Source organism: Gossypium raimondii, chromosome 1 (genome assembly GCF_025698545.1).
Source record: "Gossypium raimondii isolate GPD5lz chromosome 1, ASM2569854v1, whole genome shotgun sequence".
NCBI lineage: Eukaryota > Viridiplantae > Streptophyta > Magnoliopsida > Malvales > Malvaceae > Gossypium > Gossypium raimondii.
The window spans coordinates 43,572,919-43,579,833 of NC_068565.1; positions in this window are offsets into that span (position 1 = coordinate 43,572,919).

A 6,915-nucleotide genomic window follows, 5' to 3' on the forward strand; every position below is an offset into this window, starting at 1 on the left:
GAAAGAGAAAAGAAAAGCTAATTTAGAAGCTAGAGATTTTCGTAAGAGATAGACGAGTAAGACTTTTCACTCAGCGTCGAAGAAATTCAGAGATGGTTCTAGTCAATTTAGAACTACTTCAAACTTTTTTAAATGAGATCGAGACTGACCTCATGTGAGTTCACGAGTAACTTCGATTGCTAATGTTGGCAACGATTGGCAGAACAGACTCGAGTGTAAACATTGTGGTAATGGCATTCTGGAAGTTGTAGATTTTATGATAGAGCCTATTTTAAATGTGGATCCAAAGATCATTTTATTCGGGAGTGCCCAAAGTTTGCGGATCGAAATTCAGCTCAGAATACGAGATCGGGCAACATTGCAGCTCGAGGTAGACCATCCAGGAATACGGGTAATATGAGTGGCAGTCAAATAGGTACTAAAGATACATCTATTAGATCTGAGGCTCGCGCACCTGTCAAAGCCTATGCCATTCGAGCACGTGAGGAGGTGTCATCCCCAGACGTCATTACTGGTATTTTCACTCTTTATGATACTAGTGTTGTTGCATTGATTGATCCTGGTTCGAGTCATTCTTATGTGTGTAAGAATTTAGTATTCAGTAAGACTTTTCCTGTTGAGTCTACTGAGTTTGTAATTAAAGTATTGAACCCCCTGGGCCGATGTGTTTTGGTTAACAAAGTGTGCAAGAATTGTCCTTTGATGATTCGAGATTCATGCTTTCCGGCTGATTTGATGTTGTTTCCATTCGACGAGTTTGATATAATTCTGGGTATGGATTGGTTAACTTTGCATGATGCTATTGTGAACTGCAAACGGAAAACTATTGATCTACGGTGTCAGAATGATCAGATTATTCGGATTGAATCTAATGATCTGAATGGTTTACCAGCAGTGATATCCTTGATGTTGGCTCAGAAGTATGTGAGAAAAGGTTGTAAAGCTTATCTTGCATATGTTCTTGATAGTAAAGTGACTGAAAAGAAGATTGAATCTGTGCCAGTTGTGTGTGAGTATTAGATGTGTTTCCCGAAGAACTATCGGGTTTACCACCTATTCGAGAAGTAGAGTTTGGTTTTGAGTTGGTACCGAGGACGACTCCAATTTTGATAGCTCCGTACCATATGGCACTAACTGAATTAAAAGAATTGAAAGCACAGTTGCAAGAGTTGACTGATAAAGGTTTCGCACGACCGAGTTTCTCTCCTTGGGGTGCACCAGTTCTATTTGTGAGAAAGAAAGACAGAACTATGAGAATGTGCATTGATTACCGACAACTCAATAAGGTGACAATAAAGAATAAGTATCCGTTACCACGAATTGATGATTTATTCAATCAGTTGAAAGAGACTACTGTGTTTTTGAAGATAGATCTGAGATCAGACTACTATCAGTTGCGGGTTAAAGACTCTGATGTGCCAAAGACTGCGTTCCGAACGAGGTACGGACATTATGATTTTCTAGTTATGCCTTTCGGACTTACTAATGCACCTGCTGTTTTCATGGATTTGATGAATCGGATCTTTAGACAGTATTTGGATCGGTTTGTGGTAGTGTTCATAGATGACATTCTGATCTACTCCCGTGATGAGGTAGAGCATGTCGAACATTTGAGACTCGTGTTACAAACTTTATGAGATAAACAGTTGTATGCAAAATTCAGTAAATGTGAGTTTTGGTTACACGAAGTCAGTTTCTTGGGCCATGTTATATCAGCATCAGGTATTTGGGTTGATCCGAGTAAGATTTCGGCTATACTTGATTGGAAACCTTCGAGAAATGTTTTAGAAGTTTGAAGTTTTCTGAGACTTACTGGTTATTATAGACGGTTCGTGAAAGGGTTCTCTATGATTGCGACCTCGATGACAAAGTTACTACATAAAGATGTTAAGTTTGAGTGGTCAGAAAAGTGCCAGAAAAGTTTCTATCAGTTGAAAGTTCTTTTGACCGAAGCTCCAGTATTAGTTCAGCCAAAATCAGGTAAAAAGTTTGTTATCTATAGTGATGCATCTTTAAATGGTTTGGGCTGTGTTTTAATGCAGGAAAGAAAAGTTGTAGCCTATGCCTCGAGACAGTTAAACCCGCACGAAAAGAATTATCTGACGCATGAACTGGAATTGGCCGCTATTGTTTTTGTGTTGAAAATATGGTGCCACTATTTGTTTGGCGAAAAATGTCATGTTTATTCCGATCACAAAAGCCTGAAGTATTTGATGACTCAGAAAGATCTGAATTTGAGACAGCGCTGATGGTTAGAATTGTTAAAAGATTACGAACTTTTGATAGACTATCATCCGGGAAAGGCTAATGTTGTTGCTGATGCCTTAAGTCGAAAATCACTGTTTGCTTTGCATGCAATGAAAGTGCATTTAGCTATGTCTGATGATGGTGCGATAATAGCTAAGTTAAAAGCAAAACCGTTATTTGTTCAATAGATTTGTGAAGCTCAGAAAGTCGATGATGATTTAATTACAAAACGAGCTCAGTGTGACTCAAATGTTGATTCAGAGTTTCTCGTTGATTCTGAGGATTGTTTGATATTCAGAAACCGATTATGTGTTTCGAGAAATTCAAAGTTAATTCAGATGATTTTGAATGAAGCTCATAATAGTTGATTTTCTATTCATCTCCGTAGCACGAAAATGTATAACGATCTGAAATAGCACTATTGGTGGCATGGTATGAAACGAGACATTTCTGACTTTGTTTCTAAAGGTTTAATTTGTCAGCAAGTTAAAGCCGAACATCAAGTACAATATGGATTAATTCAGCCTATTATGATTCCAGAGTGGAAATGGGATCGGGTCACGATGGGTTTTGTATCCGGTTTATCGTTTACACCGAATAAGAAAGTTGCAATCTGGGTTATCGTTGATAGGTTGACAAAATCGGCACACTTTATTCCGATTCGCATAGATTTCTCGCTTGATAAACTTGCTGAATTGTATGTTTCTCAAATTGTAAGGTTGCATGGTGTGCCTATTTCTATTGTTTCGGACAGAGACCCGAGGTTCACATCGCGGTTCTAGAAGAAACTACAAGATGCTTTAGGTACGACACTACATTTTAGCACAGCTTTCCATCCGCAAACAGATGGTCAATCCGAGCGTATCATTCAGATACTTGAGGATATGTTGAGATGTTGCATTCTCGAGTTTGAAGGTACGTGGGGACGATACTTACCTTTGATTCAATTTGCATATAATAATAGCTTTCAATCTAGTATCAAAATGGCACCTTACGAGGCTTTGTACGGTCGTAAATGTCGTACACCATTGTATTAGACTGAGCTCAGTGAAAACAAGATACACAGGGTCGATTTGATTAAAGAGACTGAACAAAAAGTGAAAGTGATTCGGGATAGTCTGAAATCAGCATCGTATCGTCAGAAGTCTTACGCGGACTTGAAAAGAAAGGATATAGAATTTCAGATCGAGGACAAAGTGTTTTTGAAAGTCTCACCGTGGAAGAAAATACTCAGATTTGGTCGCAAAGGCAAATTAAGTCCGAGATTCATTGGACCATATGAGATTATAGAGCGTATCGGCCCGGTTGCTTATAAATTGTTGTTGCCATCTGAGTTAGAAAAGATTCACATTGTATTCCATGTTTTGATGCTTCGTAGATACAGATCCGATCCTTCGCATGTGGTTAGTCTGACCAAGATTGAAATTAATTCTGATATGTCAAATGAAGAAGAACCGATTAGCATTCTGGCTCGTGAGATTAAAGAATTACGAAATTAGAAAATTCTGTTAGTTAAAGTACTTTGGCATAAACATGGAGTTGAAGAAGCAACTTGGGAGTTTGAAGATACAATGAAAGAGTGTTATCCAAACCTATTCACCGGTAAGAATTTCGGGGACGAAAATCCCTAAGGGGGAGAGTTGTAACAGCCCAATTTTGACCTTAATCGGAACAGTGGTTTCGGGACCACAAATCTGAGTCTGAAAAATATTTTAATATTATTTTATGTGTTTATTATGTGTGAATTTACTTGTGTGAAAGATTCGTGTGAAAATTTTATCGTTTGTGTGCTCGATTTTATAAAAGGACTTAATCGCGTAAAATGCAAAAGTGGCTAGCTATTTGTTAAAGTGCTATATTCCCATGGCTTTTATAATGTAGGGTCCTTATGTTGATATTATACCATTGAAATTTTGAGTGGACTTTTATGGACATGGTTAGTTAATTATTAAAGTAAAATCATTAAGGTTAGTTTTGTAAATTAGTTAAATATGTTAATATAATAAAACATAAAATAAAAGCCATGCATGTTATTCATTTTTTTGGCCGAATGTGAGAAGAAAAGAAAGTCATTTACCTTGTTAAGGGTTTGGCACTTTGGAGTTAAAATTTAGGTATGAATTTTGTTCAGTTTTCGATAAGTTTTACGTTTTTGAGATCATTGCTTCACATATTACCTAGCCCATTCTTTAATTTGTGAAATTTATGATGAATTTGGTATTTGCCATTGTTGATAATGTGATGAATTTTTTGTTTGATGATGAAAAATAAATCTTTGATGTTTGATTATCATGTTTAATTAAGTGATTTTTTTATAAAAATCCAAATTAGGGATTTAATTGTGAAATTGAAAATTTAGGGGCCTAAATGTGAAATAAATGACATGCAAGGACCTATATGAGACTAAGGAATATTCGGCCAAACTATAGTGTAATTAATTTGGAATATTTTATGTTTTTGTACGAATTGGACTAAATTGTAAAAGTGTAAAATGTTAGGGGCAAAATTGTAATTTGCTCATTCATGTGTTTTTAGGATAAATTGAATAGAATGGTGTTTAAATAAACTTAATTTGAATATGTTTAGAACAAGAATTAAAGAAATCGGATTTGGATCGGGGAAAGACAAAAGTGGTTGAGTAGCCGATTTAACAGTCGACGATATTCGAGGTAAGTCAATAAGCATTTAAATGTTGAACTAACTATGATACATATATCTGTTATGCATTGAAATGAATTATTTGAATTTATATAAGCTAGGGCCGAATGTAATATTGAAAATTAATTATATTCTGAGAATGATTTAATTTAGATGTGAATTATATGAAAGACCGGTTTTGTAAGTTCAGGCTTTATGCCTCGCAGGCTTTATGCCGGTGAATTATATCAGGCTTTAAGCCTAGCAGGCTCTGTGCCTGTGAATTATATCAGACTTTATTTCTAGCAGGCTTTGTGCCGGTGAAATGTATCGGGCTTTGTGCTCAGTGTGCTTTATGCTTGTTTTATACAAGGCTCTATGTTCTATAAATATTATGTGAGCAATAGTAAAAGCAAATAAATGTGTTAAGAAAGCTAAATTATTCGGTATGTGTTAGCCATTTGCTTAATTGGTGATAAGGTAAGTTGATTATTTTAAATTGATAATAGTTTCAAATGAAATATAGAGTATGAGTTAACCATTTGAGTATAAGCATGTTTTGGCATAATGATTTATTGAATATTCTACTTTGTTAAATATTTATGTATTTGGCCATATGGTTTGTTTATATGAAAATACAATGTGATCTTTATTCAAGTGTTATATGGTACAAAATATTAGGATATTTGGTTTATTTAACTTAATGATGGAATAAGTATTAATATATATATGAATTTTTCTTATGACTTACTAAGCTTTAATAGCTTAATGTGTGTTTGTATTTGTTTACCTCTGTTTTATAGATTTTGGAGTCGCGTTACGAGCTTGGGGATCGTCAACATAGTCTATCACACTATCGACCGTCTTTGGTATTTTATAAATTTGAATTTGAACCTATGGCATGTATAGTCTAGTTAATATGGTTAATTTTGGGATATGTGAATATGAGCCATGCGAAAATGGCTTACTCATTTTGGTTAAGCTTGGTTTTATGTTTTTGATCTATTTGATATATATATGATGTTTAAGCTTATGTAAATTTCGGTTATATATATAGAAGTGTGATGTGTTTAGCATAATTGTTAATAGTTGTATAAATTAGTTATATTTAAGCCTATTTATTGTATAAGTGTCGTTAAATTTGGTATGTATATGTCTTGCCCATTTGTTGTATATAAGAGTTGTCCAAACAAGGTAGATTACCTATATTATAATATGTAGTATAGTTAATAAATTGAAATGAAATAAATGTGTACAAATAAATGTTTGGATACATACTTGATTTATGATATATAATCTTATAGGTTTGGAAATGTTTTAAGAATTTGAATTATATCAAATTTTGATTAGGTAAATGATAATGATATGGTTGAACTTTGAAACATAGTTGGTATATGTACTTTGATTAATGATACATGTTTGATTTTAATTGATTATGTGCTTAAATATATATATATATATATATATATATTTATGGGAGGAAATTTTGTGGTTGAGTTAATATAAAAAAAATTTCGAGTTGTGTTTCGATCGGTAATGCCTCGTAACTCTAATCCGATGACGGACACGAGTCGGGTTGTTACATAAGATCTGGAGAACCATCTCATTTCCTTATAACCCCTATTGACTTATCCATCTCCTCTACTAGACTCTTATTGGCAAATACTTCTTCACAATTACTCTGAAGAAAAAATCCCTCTTTCCACACATATCTATGCACAATGCGCTTTTACATATTCATTCTACCTTCACATCTTGGTTGTAACTCATGTTAGTATGCTTGCCATCGTTCCTATATGCCATAATTGTTGTAATTGACTTCATCACACGAGTCATAATAGGGTTTCCATATATATATACATTGATTGGCTTCCATATTTACTGTTCTGACGGACTTCATTTGCCCTAAAGTGTAACTATCCTCTATATGACTCGCCATGGACTTTTGACTCTGAAAAGTTAGAAAATATCTTTCGAGGTGTCGCTCCGTAGATCCTATAAACCTTTTTTATGGTGTCACTCTGTAGATAT